The sequence below is a fragment of the Siphateles boraxobius genome, unplaced genomic scaffold, assembly GCF_051911475.1.
Source record: "Siphateles boraxobius isolate OS27281-9 unplaced genomic scaffold, OSU_SipBor_1 5, whole genome shotgun sequence".
NCBI classification, from domain to species: domain Eukaryota; kingdom Metazoa; phylum Chordata; class Actinopteri; order Cypriniformes; family Leuciscidae; genus Siphateles; species Siphateles boraxobius.
The window spans coordinates 6,652,863-6,676,857 of NW_027509141.1; the positions used below are offsets into that span (position 1 = coordinate 6,652,863).

Consider the following 23,995-nt stretch of genomic DNA (forward strand, 5'->3'; position numbering starts at 1 on the left):
AAAAGGACCACTGTTAACTGTTACTGCCACTGCATGTTTAAAACAATTTTATCCCATATTTCACCTGATCTAATGTTGAGAAACTATATATCATTCGAAAGCTTACGACATTGGGTATCGTCATGTTTCATAATTTATGATCAAAACACATATTGTCAGAAAGGTCTGAGTCTCAAGGTTTCATATTTTGTGACAGAAGTGATATTTGGACAGAAATGTATTAATTTGTAATGGCAGAATGCATACAATTAAATTCAATGGAATGTAAGTCACCCGGTGGCTATTTTTAGTATTATGCTTAAACAAAATCTCATGGGAACTTCAATTTTTGTGATATCAACTTCAAATTTGGAACAGAACTTGGTTAGATATATGGCTTTGATTTTATAGTAATTTTATAGTAAAATATTTATATAGTAATATATAGTATATTGATTTACTGTAAGTTTAAACTTCCATAACTTTTTCATACTTTCATTCTTTTGAAGTGCTTTCACTTCAGTAATAATCTGCTGAATGTTTTCTTTAAAACAAGACCAAACTTTGGTCTATATTCCAAAGCATTCTTGAATTACAATCATTTAAGTTTGAATAGTGAATTTTAAATAGAGCTAGTTTCATCCCTTTATTATACCCTAATCAGGCAACGTAACTCAGGAGTCACATACATTTCAAAACGTGTTAAATAACAACATGAACAACATATTACTTAATTTTCTCCTTCAGCACCTTAAGACAATGTTCACAATTAATGTGATCACAAAAAATTTGAAGCAAATTATGTGACCAGCATACTCAAGACAGACCAGACTGTCATAAGTGATAAAAGGATTTGATGAAAAAATCTTTCTTATGCCCCAAAAAAGACAATAAAAACGATGTGTCTATTGAGTCACAATGCCTGTTTTAGGGTTAAAGGGATAGTTCACCCAAAAATGAAAATTCTGTCAGTTTTGACTCACCCTCATGTTGTTCCAACCCCGTAAGACCTTCGTTCATCTTCAGAACACAAATTATGATATTTTTTATTAAATCTGAATGCTGGATCACTCCTCCATAGACTTCAATGAGATTGAAACTTGCCAGCCCTGAAAAGTTATTAAAGATATCATTAAAATAGTCCAAGTGACTACAGTGACTCAATCTTAAGTTTATCAAGCGACGAGAATACTTTTTGTGCGCAAAAAAAACAAAAATAACGACTTTATTTCAATTATTCATTTCCTTCTCTGTGGGCCTCGAGTCAGTTCACTAGTGTAAAAGCGTAGAGCTTCTGTTGTTGTACGTCACACATATCACCCACATGACCAGCGTCGGCCAATAGTGAGCCTACGTGTGACGTAGCTCTACGCTATTAGACTAAGTTAACCCATAGAGAAGGAAATGAATTTCGAAGAAAAAACAATTTTTTTGTCCCACTCCGCCCCTGCACACAATTATGCCAAAATATCCGTTTTGTTGAGTTTCCCCATAAGATCAGTCTTAAATTAAATAAAGTATCAAAATGAATGTAAAGAGTGTGAGATCTACATCTCTGTCAGCAGCGGCAGGTCTTAAAGTGTCAGAAGTTTTCATTCATAAAAATGGGCCATTAAACAAATATTTAAAATATACTCTATGTTGTTTCTGCATTAATTTGGAGATCAACTGTAAAATTATTACATTATAATATATCTAACATTTAACGTTAATGTTTACAATTACGATTAATCACCTAGAAAATGTGATTAATCTAGTTAATTTTCCCCTATTGATATATATATATACATATTTGTGCTTTTTTTCTTTCTTGCATTTTTTCACAGGTATGGAAGATAAGTGGCATTGTATAATCTTCTGTCAGTGGGATCGTATCCATCAAGATATGATAAGTCCAAAAGGCAGAACATTCGAAGATATGCACTTAAATTCAACCTAAAGGGTAGTTATTTTAACTTTAAATTTGTAGCAAAACCCAAGCCAGACAAAGGTGAAGCGTACTGATGATGTTCAGCCGTCAGGCTTGTTTTGAAACACAAATCTATTTTTTCCTTTCTTACACCTTTTCTTCATGAAACACCGTAAGAGCTACAAGACACATAAATAACATAAAATTAGCTCTTACAAACAAACGTTAAGCAACATTAACCTCACAAATAACCATTGTTGTGGAAATTTTAATATTCATTGATCCCAAACAGGTATCATAAGAGAAAGAACCTATTCAATGTATAAAAGTATATGTGTGTACGTGCTTGTGCGTGACGTTTCAGGAACATATGGGACAGGACCTCAGACCTTAGAGACGGTCAGATTTGGCCAGTTTATTTCAGTACCAGTTTGTGTCTTTAAGTAGCAGTAAGGACCTTATCTGAGTGGGTGAAAGGTACAGCGGGTGAGGAGGAACCTTGAAAAGAGTATAAAGGCTGTCTTATATCTTCCTGTTGTGTGTCACTCTCTTGCACAGCGTAACTTCTGTGTACTAGACTGAACCTATTCTTGCAAGAATTAATACTTTTCTTTTTATTAATTTGACTCTGAGTGTCTCTTACGCAGTGATGATGTTTAACAGAATTTTTGCCACAACAATTTTGGTGTCAGAGTGGGATTCCTTGGAAGTGCCTTCTGGACCTGAGAGCGGACGGTGTTTGGCCACCTGGACTTAGCAGTTCCAGCTCTACCTCGTAAGCTTGAGAGAGAGGGGCCGACCGCTGTCGGGTCCGGGAGGGGCTCCACTGGAATCAAAAGAAAGCGAACCCGTGGCAGCCAACATATCTCTGGTAAGAGACGTCTAAAATATTTTCTTTTGGGGAAAAGTATTTTGTTTCGGGTAAGAAATGTGAGTGAACCATATTGGCTGAGGGCTGTTTCTGTGGTACGTAATCTGAGATTAATTGAGATCTATATATAGATCAAGAGGTTTCAAACAGATACGAGAGAAAATTATCTGAGATTAATTGAGGTCTGTAACAGATCAAGAGATTTCAAACAGATAGGTAACCTGAAAATGAGTTGTTCCGCCACGGAGCAAATTGTTTTTAGGTACTGAGGCTAATTAGGGGGAACCAGAACAGTTTTTGGTAAACCTTAATTAGGAGGGCACTAATAGTGCAACCCGACCGATTTGGGTTAAAAGGAAAAATCGGGTCTGTTGGGGACGCCTAACAGATCAGGAAAACGCGCGTTGAAGAGAAATCCACAGAGAACAGAGAAGCAGCCAATATGGGGAAGTCTCAAGGTAAGCATGCAAACTTGATACACCGGTTTTTCTATCAAATGAGAAAATTATGGGGGAAAATGTATGTTTTAGATATTGAAAAAAACTGAGAAAATACCATGATTTCCCCAGGGAGGGAACACTGAGCACAACTAGACTGAAAGTAGTGCGAGAATCAGTTGAACAGGGCAGTGAGAAACAAAAAGGTTGTTATGGCTGCATTCAACATGTGTGAATAGGCAGATAAAAAAGTCGAACTGCCAGGAGAAATAAAGTTTTCACTTCTTCATCCAGTAAATGGATGCATGACATTAGATGTCTGAGAACTTAAATTTACATGATAAGGATTGAAGTAGCAAGCAGCAATAAGGCTGTCTGTGTGAAATAGAGGGAACTGTAAGTGAGAGACTTGATGGAAGAGGGAAGTGAAAAACAAAAAGGTTGGTGTGTGAGACATGTGTGTGGGGATTGTTAGCAAACAATCATGTACTGGTTAGATAATGAAGGAACTGGCATGTAGAGAAAAGAAAGAATTAGCATGTAGAACAGAAGATGCAGAAGGAACTGGCATGTAGGGAAAGATGGAAGGAATATAGTAGAAAACTATATGTGATGAAAATAAAATGTCTGACAGAATTTATGGAAGTCAAATTAACTGTTTAAATGGTATGAAAAATGTAAAATATAAAGACAACTTTGACCAAAAATTCTGAAAATCAATAATGTATAATGTTGGATATTTGTTGATATTAAGTAATTGAAGCAAAAGATATTGTCTGTTTTATAAATGAAATTATGGGTCAGGATAATTTCCCTGGACAAGTATGTCTAAAGTTAAACGAAAACTTTGTGAAAACAACTTAGAATATTTTGAGCATTTCGATGCAGCTTATGAAAATTAATGTTCTGCCAATAATAATGGTAAAGATTATATGATTCGGCTATTGGGATTGAATCCGCCACTGGTGGACTGTAAAAGAATACAGAGAACTGCTTATCAGTGGCTCTGTTTGCATTCCTGAATGGGACACACACTGATTCAAGAGTGTGCAGTAAGTTGGAGCCGACAGAGAGTGCTTTAATTGTGGTCAGCAGGACCATCTAACACGTAACTGTAAATGCCCACCGAGAAGGTGTAAAAAACAAAGTGTAATAAAGTGGCACATTTCTGGTAATAATGTGGGTTTTAAAGTAGATCAGTGTTTATATAACGATATTAAAGTTTTCGTCTGAGAAAGAGTAAGAGATAAAAACAAGGTCAAAAGATTGAAGTCTTAAAGTGAATCCTTTTGAAGAAAAGATCTATAATAGTAATTTTTATAAGTGAACTGATGAATACAGGTTGAGGTAAAATTACAGATAATGACTCCAACAGATGTGAGTTGCAAAATATATCAAAGTAACTAACAGGATGATTGTGTTGTAATTAAACATTTAAAAAAAAAGATTTTAGAGTATATAGAGAGACTAATCTCACAGATGATTTACAATAACTGCAAAAGTATCACAAGCAGAGAGTGCTTGCCTCGTCAAAAAGTAAATCCTAATTGGAGATTGAGAAATGTGAAACGTTATTGAGAACTAGAACAATTATTTTTATGTAAGAACAAATAAGCAGAAGCAGTAGTACTGGGTAAACATTTACTAAATGTAAAATGTATAGAAAGGCATTTGATTAAACAAACAGCTTGAAAAGTGTTGACCATGAAAGAACTAGAAGCTGATGCTTTGCTTTTAAAAGATAAGCTTGTGATTTGGCTGAAACAGTTCGCTTATCTGAATCTGGTGTGTGCTGTGGCTGAAAGTGCCAGGGCGACAGAGACTCAATCTGAGTGGAAATTTGTAATGTCTAAATTCCCTGATATATGGGCAAAAGACAACTATAAAATTATGTTTATTTGAAAGTGTTTGCCTTAAGCTGGGCTAGAGTTAAAAGATGGTAGATAAAGTCTGATGTTAAAAGTTTTATGAAAATGCAGTGTACCAGTCCTGAATGCCTCAGAGTCTCTCTCTCATTCAATGTCAGCTAAAAGCTGTTATCTGAGCCTGTGTCATAAGTGAAAATAAGTTATTGATAGTAAAGCACAGTGTTTCAGTTGAAAATCATAGACATGGAGAGGTTAAAAGAAATCATTGCCGTTCAGAGGGCAATTTGTATTTGTAAATGTTTTAAATGTAAAACTGAATGACTTTAAAGAAGTCTTTAAAATAATAATACAGACCTTAAACGATAGAGGTGACATTTTGATTAGCGTATTTTAGGACCAGTAACAACTTTGTCTCATTTAGTCTCCACCACTCAGGACCGATGGCTCCGGCTACAGATGAAGTACACTGAATGTACGGTTGTGATCTAAATTCACTGAGTATAGTCTAAGTAGCTAGGTTGCTGCTTTTAAGATAGTTAATGGATTTAAGTGATTAAATACTGTTGTTATTAACCTGTCTCCCTGTGAACACTATTAGGCAATCGGAATGGCTCTGGTGACTCTTGAACGTGCCTTTCCTAAGCTCCAGAAAACAGCTGAGTTCTGTTGAAGAAAACTGATTGTATTGGGAAAGAGCGGTCACCAGTGTGTACGTGTGTAGGAGTGGCTACTCAATGACGGGATGATCTTCCTGGCCAGGGGACAGCCCAACGCAGGGGGTCACGAAACATTGGGCAACTCCGGATGGAGGTGTTATTTGTGAGAAAGGTATGAGAGTTGAGCGCTGATTACTGGAGGCCACCGGGGTCAGCAGAGCATTGAGAGGTGAGATGCGCTGTGAGGTTAAAATTAACTTTACGGCAGTCTGACCCAGAAATGTGAGTTCCTATATACTACTCACCAGAAACCGCATTGATTGTATGGCTTGTTTTTCATTGTGACAAGTGTCTGCAACTATGCCAGGGGACGACACCCTGAAGAGAAGAAAATTAAAGATAAATGATTAACGGGAGTGGACTTTCAAAAGCCAGCTGATTCCATGAGGTTATTGCCATTATTTGCTGCGGAGACAGTAATAAAACTTAATTATATGAGGGACATGATGTTGGTTGCCATATGGGCAAGTAAAATGTATAGAAGAGTTAATGTTGAGCTAATATGTTTATAACATAGTTTTAACTCCTGAAGGTCGTTAGGCATGGTGGTGGCTAAAGATGAAGACACGCTTTTGTAGATTTGAGAAGAGTCTGGATAACAAAGGTGAATGGTAAAAGGTTAATGTAATAAATTTAATATTACATTTTGTCTAAATTACAGTCTTAGGAGGCTGTTGAAAAGATTATTTGTTTATAGTGAGAGAGACTGCTTGATTGGAGGAAGGGATGGTAACTGTGTCTGTCTTTTTGTTATCGGCCTGCTAAAGAACAAAATAGTGATAATGAACAAAAACAACCCAGCTGACTTTTCTAAGATGAAATGAATAATGAACAGACATGCTTTGTAACTGGTTAAAAGACCATGTAAAATTAGGTAAAAGCTACAGTAAAATGTGAAGTTTAAAATCTTACTTAAAATTTAAATCTTTTTAGAGATATATAATGAAAAGCGAACATTGAAGATGAACAGTTAAAATATGTGTCTAATATGAGTGTGTGTGATGGTGACTGCACTCTATGTCTTGTATGTGTTAGTTTGGGGTACTAATACTCCGCCTGAATAGTGTGTATATTGTGTCATTAACCTCTGGAATGAGTTTTATCATTACAGATGGGTTAAGGCAAATGACAAGTTTTAAGGAAGCTAATAGTTTTGAGTCAATCTGATGACAAGATGATGCAGAAAATGGGACGAGCTTTAAATGGATTAGTTATCCAGCTCTGTCTGCTACTGGTAATTATGAATCAATCTATGGATTAAAAGCATTTATGTAAATTGGATTTGTGAAGTGGTAGATCGTCGTCCATAATGGGTTGAGATAAACTAAAATGTTATAGATTTGAAGGTGACATATTGGCTAAGTCAATATCAAATTATCAAGAGAGTCCTTCACATTTATGAATATTGTGAACAAAAGGGGGAAAATGTTGTTTGACTGACATTGACCAAGTCTGTACAGCACGACCTGACCTGACAGAAACAATTGAAACAGAATTTTCAGAAACAATGTTTGTAGATGACGGGATTAAGAGACCAAACAACAGGCCTGAAAAGCAGGATACACTGTAAGACTGAGGGCCGTTGCCCTCCAAATACTCTGATAAGAAGATGTGTTTGTGGCTTTAAGTAATATTTTTGTTTCAGAGGCAGAGAAAGATGTCTGGAGGAATTTTGGCTTTGGGACAACGTTTGGGTTAGTGTTGATGGCAAACTTTATCCAAACACCATTATGTTAGATTGATGCACGAGATGATTCATGCATCAAAAGGGGGGATGGTAATAATTTGGATAACAATTGACAAAATTTGGTTTATTAAGGGACGGTATATGTTGGGAGGACAAGGGGCTTAATAGGGTAAAAGCCTGGCAAGAAGCCATTCTTCTCCCTAACAAAATTGCTGTCTGTAAGTGTGCCGCACACGCTGATAACAAAATTGCAGGACTGTTTCAACAGGAGACGCCAGGGCAGATGCAGCAGCGAAGGTCGTGGCAGCACAGCAGACAAAAGAAACTACGTGTACTTTACTATCTGAAAATAACCTCGACATTTGTTTTTCTTTACAGAGCATGCAGACTTTTGATGCAGGGCAGAATGTGCCCAATAAAATAATGGTTATGGATGAATTTGACTTACTATCCTGGCCTGGATTGTTATTGTGGCAGAAAGAAACAAGGCCACACCTGCGCAGCGCATAACTTAAGATTTTCCTTTTGCAGAATGTCAGGAAGGATTGCAGAAAACAGAACTAATTCTGTTCCAAATGTATAAATATTGTGTTGTGGACATGAGCAAAGTGGGTTGAGTGTTTTTCAGGGTAAAATGACCCCGAGTGCTATTAAGTGAGCAAGAAATTATCCGGAGATAATGTTTCAGGTTGTTGATTCCACAGTTCACACCAAAGGGGCGAGCGGCAAGGCAAGCGGTCACTAACAAAATACTTAAGGTCTTCATTCACAGGTCAAAGCAGGCAAGAGATGGTTCACTCCAGTAGGGGTGCATCGTGATCTAAGGGGCAAATCTGGTAATGATCAGAAAATGGTTGGAGAGTGGGACACCTGGGTCGAAGCCTCTCACCTTAGACTACACCGACTAGCCTCAACAATCAAATAGGAGGACAACGTGAGGGGTCAAAGGACGTGCTAGTAACGTACCTCCCTCACCAGCGATGGAAGACCATGGCTACGGCACGCAAAGTGTCACCCTGGTGAAGACGGAATGTCCATGGGGCAAACGAGATGACCAACACACCTGGAGGAAGATGCACCAACTAATGGTTTGAGTTTAGCAAAAGAATCTGTGATGATTTTGATGATTTTATTTTATTGAATCAAAATAGGGCTTATATCAAATGATTTGATTGGTTAAGGATTCATTAGAAAATATTTCAGGTAAATTATAGGGATTATTATTGAAGAAACTTGATTTGGCTGTCCATTAAGGGTAAGAAAGGCCGATCATGGGAGAATATGTATGGTAATAAGCTAAAAGATGGTCCGTATTTGAAATATTAGAGTTAATTTTGAACAACTAGATTTGTTAAAAGAATGGATAAAAAAATACTGTACTACCAATTTCAGCGATAGGATTATCAATATTGTTATGTTTACCATGCATTATAATGTGTCTCCAGCTCAGTACAGAGACTGGTTAAAGCTGGGAGTCTGTTCAATTGGATGAACGAAATATGATGATACAAGTAGTGGGAGCTACTGAAACATGTGTTAAATTGTATGGTTTCCTTTTCTTTTTCTTTCTTTCTATGAATATTTTTGATATGAACAGAAGGTTAAAAGCTGTGGTTATCCGCTATGTGATGACGTACAAGGAGAGGGGTCGAAATTAGGGATTTTATTCTACTTTTATTTCTTTGTATTTCTTAGCCTGTTGAAATGCCATGTGGGTTTCAAGATTTGTAATGGTAACCAGAGATGAAGAGTATAAGTGATGATATGACTTAAAATTTGTTCTATTATTTTTATTATTATGATTGGGTAATCTGAATGATAAAAAGGGGGGAATTGTTGTGGAAATTTTAATATTCATGATCCCAAACAGGTATCATAAGAGAAAGAACCTATTCAATGTATAAAAGTATATGTGTGTACGTGCTTGTGCATGACGTTTCAGGAACATATGGGACAGGACCTCTGACCTTAGGGACGGTCAGATTTGGCCAGTTTATTTCAGTACCAGTTTGTGTCTTTAAGTAGCAGTAAGGACCTTATCTGAGTGGGTGAAAGGTACAGCGGGTGAGGAGGAACCTTGAAAACAGTATAAAGGCTGTCTCATGTCTTCCTGTTGTGTGTCACTCTCTTGCACAGCGTAACTTCTGTGTACTAGACTGAACCTATTCTTGCAAGAATAAATACTTTTCTTTTTATTAATTTGACTCTGAGTGTCTCTTACGCAGTGATGATGTTTAACAGAATTTTTGCCACAACACCATTTATAAAAACCTTTCTGTGACGTTAACGTTACCGCAGTCAGTATTAACAATGCTAAAAAGCTTATGTTAGCATGACTTCACACGGCACAAGTGAAAATAATACATTTAAACACTTCTTCACAGTTGAATAGATTAACCTACGTATTACTGCACATGAACATTAAACAAATCAAACACACAATACCTTGTTCCCGTTCCAGCTAGGAGCTTAATTATCCTTTTTAAGAGCCTTATACGATTTCAGAGCGAAATGTGATTTTCATCCTTACTTCATTAGGTGTGTCTCACTAACTAGTCCCTTCTTTTAGATGCGAAATTAACGTTCCACTAGGAGGCATATGGAGCTAGAAATGTGTCTTTATTAAATGCGAGAAAATAAATGATCTGAGACAAAAAAAAAGTTTGAGAGAAAAATAATATTTGAGACTAAAACAAGTTTTGAAAGTATTTTCTCATAGAACATTAAAAAAATATAAATTTTAAAAAATGTAAAATATTTCTGAGAAAAAAAATCTTTCTCAAAATACTTTGAAAAAAATCTCAAATATATATTTTTTGCTATCAGTGTGAAAACATTTTCTCTCTAAAAAAAGTGTTTCTCTCAAAACGCTTTTCTTTGCGCTCGATGCAATTTTTTGCTCTCGTGTCAGGATTTTGCTTTAGCTGTGAAAATTGTGTCATGGGCGGGGCCACGTTCCTTTTTTCCTATTGGAACGTTCCTATTGGCCAGTCGGGTGAGCATCGTCTTGTCTTGGGAGTCGAACTGAATCATTACACCATTTTTCGCCTTCGGTTCACCTAGATAGATGCCGTCTCTGCCTTAGTTGAACACGGACACTCCAATGTTTGGGTAAGATGATGACACACACACAACTCGATGGGTAGCTGGCTGAGCAAGTTCAGTATCACTGAAGATTAAACATTAAAAAATAGCACTCATGCAAGTTTACCTAGCATGATGGCTAATTAATAATTAGCTTTACTAGCGATTAGCAAGCTAATAATATAATATTCATTCATGAATATGAGTGCTATTTTTAATGTTTTCAGTGATGCTGAACTTGCTCAAAGAGCTAACATCCAGTTGTGTGTGTCATCATCTTACCCAAACATTGGAGTGTCCGTGCTCAACTTAGAGCTTAGATCGGGTCCAAAAAATCAAGCCCGACCCTACCCGAGCCCGTGCACGTTGTGTCCGAGCCCAGCCCGACACATTAACTATAGTTAAGAGCCCGAGCCCCATTTAAACCCGACCATTTTAATACGTGGGTCGTTATAACGGACGTTCTCAACTACTTTCTATTTTACTTTCTCCTCCTCCTCCTCTTTTCTGCACCTCCAAATACTTTCAAGTTAGCCTACGTGTCACCATCATACACATCAGCATAAATGCTCCTGATAAATGACGTGTTATTAAAGCATTAACACACAAACCACTGTTATAACATAAAAACAAGCAGGCTACTGCGTGCATGGTTTGGCATGATTGAATGCACGCAAAGTGCGCTCCCTTAAAAATTCCTAAAGCTGACATCAGTTCATCGCGATCTCACACATCTCTGTTATTATCAGTGAAGCTGACTGCACAATGAATCTTTCATAATATATACACTTTGTTTGTTATAACTAGAGGATTTGCCAGCATACATAATTCAGCACTGAACAAAAAGTCCGTTTTGAGCAGTGAGGGGAGTCTATCTTAAATGCTTCTGATTGGCCATTACGTTCAAGAAATCAGCACATATGTCTGTGATTGGCTAAATCGCTCAACGCTGAAAACATGTTATAAAACGAAACTCTGGCCTGTAAATCCTTTGTATTTTGTTTTAGTTGTTCTTGTTGCTTTTCTGCAACAGATGAATAAAAATGTATTCGTTTTTATGTTTTATTCATAGATATTTCTAGTTTGCGGGTGTCCCACGAATCGTTTTATTTTCCCGGACCCCACACATACAGAGTGAGTGCATTACAGCCCGCGCCCGCGCACGCACTCGGCCATCAAATCTAGCCCTGCGCCGCACTCTCGCCGCGTTGGGAGTGCACATCTCTAGATCAAAGGCCCGGCCTGGCCCGAGCATAGTGACGGGAAATATCCCCCCGACCTCGGGCAGAGAATCTAAACTCTTATGGCAGAGGCAGAGGAGGCATCTATCTAGGTGAACCGAACGCGAACAATGGCGTAGTACTCCCAAGACAAGACGATGCTCACCCGACTGGTCAATAGGAACGTTCCAATAGGAAAAAAAGGAACGTGGCCCCGCCCATGACACAATTTTCACAGCTAAAGCAAAATCCTGACACGAGAGCAAAAAATTGCATCGAGAGCAAAGTATTGGTATGAAAACTTTTTCTCTCAAATATTCTTTTTTCTCTCATGAAATGCTTTTTTGCTATCAGTGTGATAACTTTTTCTCTCAAACTTTTTTTTTCTCAGATCATTTATTTTCTCGCATGTAATAAAGACACATTTCTAGCTCCACAGAGGCGCCAAAAATAAAGGACTCATAATATTAACAGAGGAAACTAATAGAATAAAGAATAATTTACCTTCTTTACACTTTCCTTAGAGTTAGTTACAAAATTTCAATTACGTTTATTGTATTATTCATTTGTTGCCATCTTGATTTTCTTTTCCAACAAATGTCCTTTTAGTCTAAAAATGAAATATGGCTATTGTTGATCCAAAGAATGTAACTATGTTCAAATTAAATAATGCTCTTATGTGCATTAAAACTAAAATAGCTGTGTTGACAGAATTAGAAAAAGTAATTTCTCTAACTTACACAACTCACTTAATAGTAGGGAGGTTAAGTGACTTTTGACTTCAAGTCATGATGCAAAGGTCCCCTTTGGTATGGAAGTACCTTAGGGCCATAGAAATAAATTTATCCTAAGACACAAGTGAGATCACATTTTGTATCTTATACGCACATTTTTTTTAAATGGCGGCCTACCATACTTGAGAGGCCCATATCTTTGCTTCTGTTATAGCTATAATGACAAATTTGGTATCAACATATACATTTTTGTGGTCAAGGAGTCCAATAAAATAGGTTCCAAGACTAAAAAACAATAATGTTGTCCTTACCATGACAATTGGAGGTGAAGTATGCAGTTTTTTATTAAAAAACGCATGCCAAACACACAGTCCATTCACAACTTCGCATGGGCCCTTTACAGCACTGGCTGAAGACGCGGGTCCCGCGTCGAGCATGGGCATCCGGTTGTATAAGTCTCAAGGTAACTCAGAACTGTGTCACAGCTCTGGAGCCCTGGAGGGAGGTCGACTGGTATCAGACAGGTGTCAACCTGGGGGTAATCTCGAAACTGAAAGTGGTTTCGACAGACGCCTCCAATTCGGACAACGTTCCCCCAGGGGAATGGTCCCTCCACCCTCAGACAGTTCAGCTGTTGTGGGACACCTTTGGCACAGCGGAAGTCGACCTCTTTGCGTCTCAAGACAACACTCAGTGTCCAATATGCTTCACAAAGAACAAGGACGCGCTGGCCCAGCCGCCCTCTCTATGCTTTCCCTCCGATCACGCTGTTACCACAGGTAGTCAAGTCACATTTATTTATATAGCGCTTTTACAATACAAATTGTTTCAAAGCAGCTTTACAGAGATAACAGGAAAGTAAAGTTGTAATATTATTGTTAAATTCAAAATTAAATGTTAAATGTCCCCAACTAAGCAAGCCAAAGGCCAATGGCGAATGAAGGCGAATGAAGGCGAAAAAAAAGGTGACAGTGGCAAGGAACCAAAACTCTGTCAGGTGACAGAATGGAGAAAAAAACCTTGGGAGAACCCAGGCTCAGTCGGGAGGCCAGTCCTCCTTTGGCCAACAAACGAACAGTGTATGATTATGATTTAGGCGGCATAATAGGTCAGAAGTCAGATTGGATCTGAACTTTCACAATATTTATCCAGTTCATCTGGTTATGGGGTCGGAGTCATCACGCCGGTATGGAGATGAGTTTGTTGGGGTGTCCATGAGGCCTTCACAGTGTTGATGAGGCTGGCACTTCAGGGATGCGTTGTCGTCGTGTCCACGTGATGGTCCTTAATCAGATCTGGATATGGCCTGGATCCGTCGCTTTGCGGTAAACCTCGGGATAAACAGAGAGACTAATATTAGCGTAGACGCCATCCTTCTTATGATGTACAAAGTACATCAGGATTTATGGGAAGTGTTCCCGGTTCCGGCTGATCTAAACTATGCAGCCTAACATTGAATTATAGCAATCTATAATGTGTTATGTGTATGCTAAGCCAAAGAGATGTGTTTTCAGTCTAGATTTGAACCGACAGACTGTGTCTGCTTCCCGGACAATGTTAGGAAGGTTGTTCCAAAGTTTTGGTGCCAAGTAGGAAAAGGATCTACCGCCAGCAGTTGATTTTGATATTCTAGGTATTATCAACTGGCCAGAATTTTGAGATCGCAATAGACATGAAGGACTATAATAGGTTAAGAGCTCGCTCAAGTACTGCGGAGCTAAACCATTTAGTGCTTTGTAAGTAATCAGCAATATTTTAAAATGTATACGGAGTTTAATAGGGAGCCAATGCAGTGTTGACAGAACCGGGCTAATATGGTCATACTTCCTGGTTCTGGTAAGAACTCTAGAGGCTGCGTTTTGGACCAGCTGTAATTTATTTATTAAGCGGTATACAGGTAATCAAGCGTATCAGGGAGAACAGTTCCTCTGTGCTTCTGGTAGCTCCGTTCTGGCCGAACCAAGTTTGGTTTCCGGAGCTGATGCAGCTTCAGAGCTTAGCTCCGTGGCCTGTCCCGTTGAGGAGAGATCTCCTCTCACATGCCGGGGGTACGATTTGGCACCTACGACCCAAACTTTGGGCTCTGCATGTGTGGGCCATCAACGGGTACCCGTCAGTCTCCCCGACGGAGTGCTAAACACGATTACGCAAGCTAGAACGCCCTCTACTAGATGGCTTTATACTTCCAAGTGGTCAGTGTTCTCGGGTTGGTGCTCAGCTCGCAACCTGGATCCACAAGATTGTGGGGTGTCGGAGGTTCTCTCCTTCCTACAGGAGCTCTTGGATAAGGGTAGATTCCCATCCACGCTCAAGCTATATGTGGCGGCTATCGCTGCGTTTGTCAAACATTCGCATGGCCAGTCACTGGGTAGGAACGACCTTGTAGTCCGCTTCCAAAGGGGAGCTAGAAGGATGAACCCTCATCGTCCCCCCTCGGTTCCCATATGGGACATTTCCTTGGTCCTGGAGGCCATGAAGGGTGCCCCTTTCGAACCTCTACAGTCTGTGGACCTTAAGTATCTCTCATTGTAAACCGCCTTTCTGGTGGCTATCGCCTCAGTCAAGCGGGTAGGTGACTTACATGCACTTTCTGTTAGTGCGTTGTGCCTTGAGTTTGGGCCTAATGACTCCAAGGTCATCCTCAAACCAAGACATGGTTATGTCCCCAAACTACTTGCCACTCATTTCAGAGCACAAGTCATCTCCCTGTCAGCCCTCTTCGGATCTGACAGGGAGTCTGACTTGAATCTCCTTTGCCCGGTTAGGGCCCTGACAATTTACGTGGAACGTTCGGCTGCTTTCAGACAGTCAGCTCTTTGTTTCGTTTGGTGGCCGATCTAAAGGTCTAGCTGCATCGAAACATAGCCTTTCCAGGTGGATAGTGGACGCTATCTCACTGGCTTATACATCTAAGAGCCTTCGATGCCCTCTGGGCGTCAGAGCTCATTCCACTAGAGGCATGCTTTTTCGTGGGCCTGGTCCAGTGTGATTTCCCTTCACTATATCTGTATGGCGGCAGGCTGGGCCTCTCCGTCTACATTTATAAGGTTCTATAACCTGGAAGTTCCCGCGCTCCAAGCTAGACTGTTGTCAGTTTAGTTTATCCGCTCAGTTCTGCCAGACTCGTTTCCGCGGACTGCAAAGTTTTCAGTTCAGGCAGGCTATTGCCTCCCCTGACTGTTATACAATTAGGGCTGAAACGATGCATCGACTTACTTGATTAACTCGATTTCAAAAATTCCTTGAGGCAAAAACTCTGCCTCGAATCCTCGTTAAATTCCTATGACGCGCACTATACGCGCAGGGATCACACCATAGCGCGTGATACATTTTGAATTTAGTTTGCGCGATGGCGGAGAGTAAAGATGTTAAACTTACAAACTTAAAAGGGACAACAAGGTGCAATGTGTCTACTGCAAAGTAGACCTGGCATACCACAACAGTTCGATTTCAATGATTCAGCATCTGAAACGAAAACACCCACTCCATTCTGTTTCACCAAGCGTCGCTGAAACAAGGTAACGTAGCCTAAGCCTATACATTGATGTTTGCTGATTTTAATCCCATACTGTATTTGTAGCGATGTCGTGATGCGGTTTGACTAGATATGATGTTTAGCTTTGATGTTTTAAGTAGTAAACGTATTCACGTTCAATTGCAATGGGTAAAAATTGCAATAAATAGGCTTAGTTTTGGAGCCAAATCTTGGAGTTGGAATAAATACCTGTTTTTTTGTGAGAAATAAAAGCCAAATGCTTGATCATTTTACAGCCACATCATTTTTGTTATGCATTATTTGTTTTGGTTGTTTAAAAACACACAATTTTTTTTTATCCGATTAATCGATTCAAGGTGAGTGAGCTTTAGTCAGGTGAGCTGCTCTGGACTCTAAAGACTATTGTATATAGGGCTGCAGCTATCGATTCTTTTTGTAATCGATTAATCTAGCACTTAATCGATTACAAAAAGAATCGATAGCTGCAGCCCTATATACAATAGTCTTTAGAGTCCAGAGCAGCTCACCTGACTAAAGCTCACTCACCTTGAGTTACTGTAGTTTACCGCAGTTTCCCAACAAAGAAACACTGATATCATGATAAATAAATAAATATATATGTGTGTGTATATATATATACATATTACTGACATGATCACAAACAGAGTGAAATTTACCTGTTATTCTTCACTCTAAAACTGCTATGGTCAAAGAGAAGTGTGTGTGTGTGTGTGTGTGTGTGTGTGTGTGTGTGTGTGTGTGTGTGTGTGTGTGTGTGTGTGTGTGTGTGTGTGTGTGTTTGTGTGTGTGTGTGTGTGTGTGTGTGGCGCTCGTTTATGTGGTGTGATTTGTGCACTTTTTGTGTTGTGTATTGTAGTATAAAGCACAAGACCAACTCCTTGGAGGTTTTTAACTCAACATGTTTCACAGACAGATACTTATCTTCTTCTGATTCCTCAGCACCTGTGGAAGCCCGTTTCCGCCACGGTTGAGAAAAAAAAAGATTATTTTAGTCATAATAATGAAAAAGTTTCTCATAATAATGACTTAGTATCTCATAATAATGAAAAACTTTCTCGTAATAATGACTTAACATCTCATAATAAAGAGAAACTTTCTCATAAAAATGACTTAAGTATCTTGAAGTATTTAAGCAATTATAACTTCACATAGCTCATAGCATAACCAAGACAAGATGCCGTTTAAAAAAAAAATGTATGCATGAACAATTTCACCATTTAACTTCACTGTAAATTATATTCCTGCAACCCCGCTGGCGTTCTACGCACTCTACTACTCCTAGGATTAAATATCACTTTAGACTGCAGGTTCTCATACTGAGTAACAGGGCCTGTAAAGCGAGTTAGTTTGGAAACATTCCATTTCTTTTTGTCTCTCACCACAAAGGTACTCTTTCCGATTTGTTGCTCAATGTTCAGGGCTGGTAATGCACGGATTGTTCACTTTCACTTTCACCTGGTCTCCTGGAGTGAATGTGTGGTACTTTGCACCTCGTCATTTGTTAGTGTACTTTTTACTGTTGAGCTGTTTGGTACTCACAGTCTCTTTCACTCGAGCACGTTTGTCACTTTTGGGGCCGACAGGAAAACATTCAGCTTTGTACGCATCATGCGATGATGAAGTAGTTCAGAAGGTGAAATGGCCGCAGTACTGTGTGGGGTAGCTCTGTAGCTTTGCAAGAGCTCAGTCACTGCATGTTTTCATGGTTTCTCCATCTGTTCCGCAGAAAGGATGCATTCTTTCAGGACTCCAATCCACCGCTCCATTGCACTGTGGGTAATACAAACTACTACGCATGCGACTTATTCCTCTCTCCTTTAAGAATGCTGCAAACACACTGGAGAGGAACTGCGGCCCGTTGTCAGTCACAACACACTGTGGATTTCCCTCTCTACTGTAAACTGACTGGAGGATTGATGTGACCACCTCAGCAGTAACATTTGGAGCAAATGCCACCTCAGGCTAGCCTGGCTCCGCCATCCTACGTACTTCCGCTCAATTTTCATTTTCCTTCAGTACTACATCTGGGATCGTGCTGTAGTCTTTGGTTTTCTCTGGCCAATTTTTTACCGGGCCAATCAGCGAACAGAGGGAGTGGCTGAGAACGATGACGTTGATGTTGTGCGTTATTTTGAGCTGAAGTTCAGTAATGGCAGCGGAGAAAGATGCAAGCGAAGCCATACGGTAGCAACACTGCTGAATATCAAGAAGTTAAAGCCGGAGCAAGAACAATCTTTGCTTAGTTTTGTTGGGGGCCATGATGTTGTGGCCCTCCTCCCCACGGGGTTCGACATGACATACGCCACGACCAAACGTTAGCGACTGGTTATGGCAGATCCAGAGTGACTCTGGGCAGATCCAATAGTTTTAGACTTCAACACAAGGAAGTTAACACTTGTCAATGGAGCGGTGCCAGACTCTACAAATGAAATGTACGAGAGTCTGGTGGGACCAGGCTAACCTCAGGCCACTTACTGTGATAATCCACCAGAGAAATGGCAAAACAGCAGTCAGAAGGTCCTCTCTTAAAAGGTCCTACTACATCGATCGCTAGTTTCTGCCATGGTTCAGACGGCAGGCTGACAGGCTGAAGTGGAGCAGGTGGACTATCAGACTGCACTTGAGCATCCATCTGAGGACACCAGAATAATTCATACAGTCTCTGTTTAGTGTAGACAATTCCTTGGTTCTCATAAATGACAATCCATCCAAACAAATTAAATATAAAAGTTTTATTTAGAAAACATCAACAACTTAAAAAAATAAAAATATTAAGAATGACAAAATAATATATATATATATATATATATATATATATATATATATATATATTTAACAACGATTAATATATTTATATTTAAACGATTAAAAAATGTTTTTTTTGTTTATATATATATATATATATATATTGTGCATCACAATTATTCAGCCTAAAACAGAGATATTTATCTGGTCAATGCTTGCAGTTTATATATATAACTCCAAGAAAACTTTTTTTTAAGTTAAGGCTAAATACTTTTAGTTTTGTTTACCACTACCTTTTATTAATTGGACAAATTATTATTATTTTAAAGTGTTTAATTATTTTCTTATATTGTATGTTTATATTGCCTTGCTGTTGAAATGTGCTTTACAAATAAACTTGCCAAGTTAAAAAGTCCTATTTCCACATCATAATGATTGAAGAGAGTAAATTATATTTGTGGCTTTCATAACACATCATAATAGGCTGGAAACATGGGGTTACATTACCCGTGCATGTACCATGTTAATATGTACAGGCTTACTCTACACTGTTGTCCAGGGCTGGGACAAAAAAAGAGACCTGGCATTTCTCCTCCAGTGGTGGAAAGAGTACTGAAAAAACATACTCAAGTAAAAGTAGCATTACATTCCAAAAAATGTACTGTGAGTAGAGTAAAAACTACTTGTCCAAAAAACTACTTGAGTAAGAGTAAAAAAGTAGCTTATTTTAAAGTACTCATGAGTAGTGAGTACTGAGCTGCGGATTTTACCCCTTACAATAAACACTGTGCACTACAATTTATACATTTTAAAAAAATGTACATACTGTAATTCACATTATATTTTGTTCTTTGTTAGAAAGATTGAAGAATATCTATCATCCATCTTTTTAAAATGCATCAAAGAGAGATTAAAAAATACTCAATTTCTCTCCAAAACGGTATCAATGTTAGTGTTTTGATAAATGAGAATCATTAATATTATCAGATTACCTCACCTAATGCAATGAAAAAGGCTAAGATAGTGAGCTAACACTAATTACACACTTTAATTCCATGATAATAAATATGTTACAATTTAAATGTAAATGCACATTGTTCTAGAAGGGTGGCATCGCCCCTTACATTTTACACGGCTACATTACTCACATTGTAATGCTGATAATATAATTTGTAAGGAAAATTGTGCATTAAATAGGGAAGTTACATCCAGGAAACTTTTACAAAAGAAACAAACAAACACACACACAAACACACACACACACACACAAATGCATGTCTCTGTTAGTCTCGGTGAAGCTGTTTTATCAGCAGCATCCACACACACACACACAAAAAAAAAGTTCAACATGAAAAATGTTTTTGAGCAAGTGCACTTGCCAAATGACGACGGATTGAAATGGATCAATCAAAAAACGTTGTTTATTAACGAGCTGTAGTCACGCACTGACAGAAATGCAGTTCAAGTTAACGCCATGGTTCATAGTAGAGTCCTGCGCGGGACTGTTTTCTTCATCCCGCTCCCGCCCGCGCCCGCCGAATTTCTGACCATTACCGCCCGCTCCCGCAACGTATGTGTTACACTCCCGCCCGCTCCCGCAATATGTATGTCCACTCCCGCCCGCTCCCGCAAAACTCGGAGAATTTATTCCCGCACAATAATAGAGATGCACTGACTTTGTGTCTTCTCCCGTCCCGCAGGAAAAAAACGCGTATTTGTATTGCTATTATTAAAGAGATTCATGGGTTTGTTGGTTTCGTTTCCCTGGCCTGCATGTATTCTGATGCACTGATCAGGAAGATGAATAGTAAATGTCAGACTTGCCTTGCTCAGGTTTTGTGCTGTAAATACCCAGTTTGAGGTTCTTTTCCACATCATTGACATCTCCATCATGTCGTTAGGCAACCTCCCGATCCCGCAGGGTTTTTTTTCCCCGCCCGCAGCAAAGTTCAAACCGCCCGCTCCCGCGAGATTTGCGTTGGGTCCCGCGGGACCCGGCGGGACTCAATCCCAATGCAGCCCTCTAGTTCATAGAGTGCACTGATGCTGAATCTGGCGGCATGGCGAGCGCGAGACGCGGCAGTGCACAGATCGTGACACGCGTCTCTCTATAATGTGATTTTGAAGTAAATGGGAGCGGGAATTCACCGCATTATGAACTCGTCACGCAATACCCCCAACCTCAGACCAAATGTTAGGCCCTGTAGACAGCCCAGCCTATATAAATATCATATTAAGCAGAAATGTGAAATGTACCTTATTAGAGGATTGATATCTGGATTGATGCGTGAAGAATGCACTTCCACAGCAGTCACGAGTAACAGCAGGAATAGGCGGTTAAAGTTGTCTATGCTTAATTTGATTTGATGACAGTCACGAGACCGCTTACTCAATCCAATCACGTTGATGGATAAAAATAAAATACATTTAAAACAAGCATGTAACGAGTAACGACCACAAACAGAAGGAAAATAGCGGAGAAAAAGTACCGATACATCACTTAAAATGTAGGCTACTCAAGTAAAAGTAAAATTACAAAAAAATTAAACTACTCAAAAAAGTACAATTTCTGAAAAAAACTACTTAATTACAGTAACGTGAGTATTTGTAATTCGTTACTTCACACCCCTGTTCTCCTCAGACTGGCCCACCACAATCGGTCGGACACAACCAACCAGTACACCATTCTTGCGGTCCCTGTAGATATGCATATCTACTGTTCCATTCCCAAAAAACCCTACAAAGCTGAGAAAAAAGTGCAATGGACCAGTGTACCAGTGCAAGTGGACCAGTGTACTCTCTTTTGACTGACTCCCTGGTGATCAAAGGTGGCAGTGGAGTAGGGCCTACACAAAGTGAGGGCATCCTGAGAGAGAGAGAGAGAGAGAGAGAGAGAGAGAGAGAGAGAGAGGGACGAGAATCATAACTGATTGAGTAAAATGATCACCATACAAGTATCTTTAATATATAACAATGTAGAGAGATGGTAGCACATATTTTATACTTACTTAGTGGAAATGGCTCCATGGTCCTCTGAACATCCCCAAAAACAATGAACTACAAAAGTGAGGGCATCCTGAGAGAGAGAGAGTGAGAGGAATAATGAGTCACATTTTCAGTCTACAATATTATGAATATTTTTATAATAATATCAATAATCTCATCTCACCTTACAATAACAGCAGTTTCCTCAGTAGCTCTTCTCTGCAACTCTGTCTATTACAGTGTCGGTGTCGAAAGCCACAAGGATGTCCTTTTCAGTGGCCATCAACATGAAGGCTTCCAATTTGCTGGCAGAAAGGCTGCTCCTCAGTCTGCTTTTGATATATTTTAGGGTTGAAAATTATCGTTCGCAGCCCACCTGGGTTATTGAAAGTGTCAGCAAAAACTTGTACGCAAGTCCAAGCAGGGGATATGCATCAGTGAGCATGTTGAATATCTGGAGAATCTAGAGATTGCAGCACAGCGGGCATTCTTTGCAGGAGGCACAGCTTTTGTTGATGATTTCCATGTCCTCTTCCTTTCCATCAGGTCCATCCTCCACTGTCCTTGTCACATATTCATCCAGTGGTGACTCTTTCTGTCACGGTTCATGAATTCCCTGTCTCTTTCTAGTCTTGTGTCTTTGTTGTTGTTGTTGTTGTTGTTGTGTGTGTGTGTGTGTGTGTGTGTGTGTGTGTGTGTGTGTGTGTGTGTGTGTGTGTGTGTGTGTGTGTGTGTGGGCGTGGTCCGGATCATTGCCGCTGATCAGCGCTAACAGCTGATCATCATTAGCGGCACCAGCTGCAGCCACTCAGCTTGGCTACTTATACTCACGGTTTTCTCCCTCTCATTGTCAGATCGTTGTTGAAGTCTGTTCGTGGTGTGTCCTGTTCCCGTTCCTGTTTGATCCTTCCTTGTACTTCAGTCTGACGTGTTCGTGAGTTGGTGTTCCGTGAATGTCTCAGTGTGTGCTTCGCTTCGTGTCTGGATTACTGCTTCTGGTTCCGTTTCATCCTCTGGCCATCACTTCACCACCACCATCCGTGTTGCCCATCGAGGTCCCTGGGCCACTTGTGTACCTCCGTGTTGTGACATCTATTTCTGACTGTTTAATCTCAATAAATACCTTTACTTGCATCTTTGCTTCCTAGTCTGTATCGTGACAGAACGATCTGATCACGTGATGGAAGCAGCAAGCGGTCTGACGAGCTCTCTGGATGAGTGAATTCAGAACAGTATTACCAGAATGGATTTCCAGGAGGAAAGCCTTAACAACACGGGTTGAGTGGTTCAGGCTCTAGTGGCGCAGGTGTCCGAGCTCACCCAGCAATTTCAACATCTGCGGGTCCACACCGCACCACCCACACCGCCAGTTCCTCCCACACCACAGGAATCCTAGTTCCAGTCAGAACCCCGCCTGCCGGTTCCTGAATCTTATTCAGGGGAACCCAACTACTGCAGAGCCTTTCTAACACGGTGCTCCATGCACTTTTCCTTGCAACCAAGAACTTTCAGCAACGAACAATCAAAGGCAGCGTTCGTTTTGACTTTGCTGTCCGGTAAAGCAGCGTTATGGGGAACGGCGGTGTGGGAGAAACAGAATCCATGCTGCGCCTCGGTCCAGGCACTCTCTTCCGAGATGAGGCGAGTATTTGACAGAGCTGTAGCGGGAAGAGAGGCGGCCAGAATTCTCGCCGACCTGCGCCAGGGCGACCGTTCCGTATCAGACTATTCCATTGAGTTCCAGACCCTGGCGGCAGAGTGCCACTGGAACGAGACTGCGCAGTGGGACATGTTCCTGCATGGGCTGGCTGACCGTGTCCAGAAAGAGATCTACGTCCTGGACCTTCTGACCACTCTAAATGGGCTGATTGAGTTAGCGCTAAGAGTGGATGCGCGACTAACCAGAGTGGAAGGACGTACTCTTCCTAACAGATCGTCTGGAGGAGCCGAGACTCTACGGTCCAGCGGCGGAGACACGGTCAGCCCCGTCTACGATCACGAGCCCATGCAGGTGGGGAGAGCTCGGTTTTCCCGGGAGGAGAAGGAATGGCAGAGGTCCCAGGGGCTCTGCCTCTACTGTGGAGGGGCAGGCCACTACCTTAACGCCTGTGCAATAAAAGGGGCAAGCCCGATAGTAACTATGAGGCTACTATCGGGTGGGATCCCCGCCGAGAAGACCTCATCATCATCTACGCTCCTCTCAGTGAGAATAAGATGGGCAACTCACACCCACGACTGCCAAG

The 23,995-nt window shown here is 40.2% G+C and overlaps 1 protein-coding gene across 1 annotated transcript in view; it reads right to left on the reverse strand.

Annotated features, from left to right (window-relative positions):
* Nucleotides 1-23,995, reverse strand: part of LOC143711279 (uncharacterized) — a 549,769-nt gene that overhangs the window by 384,664 nt on the left and 141,110 nt on the right. The window lies entirely within an intron of this gene.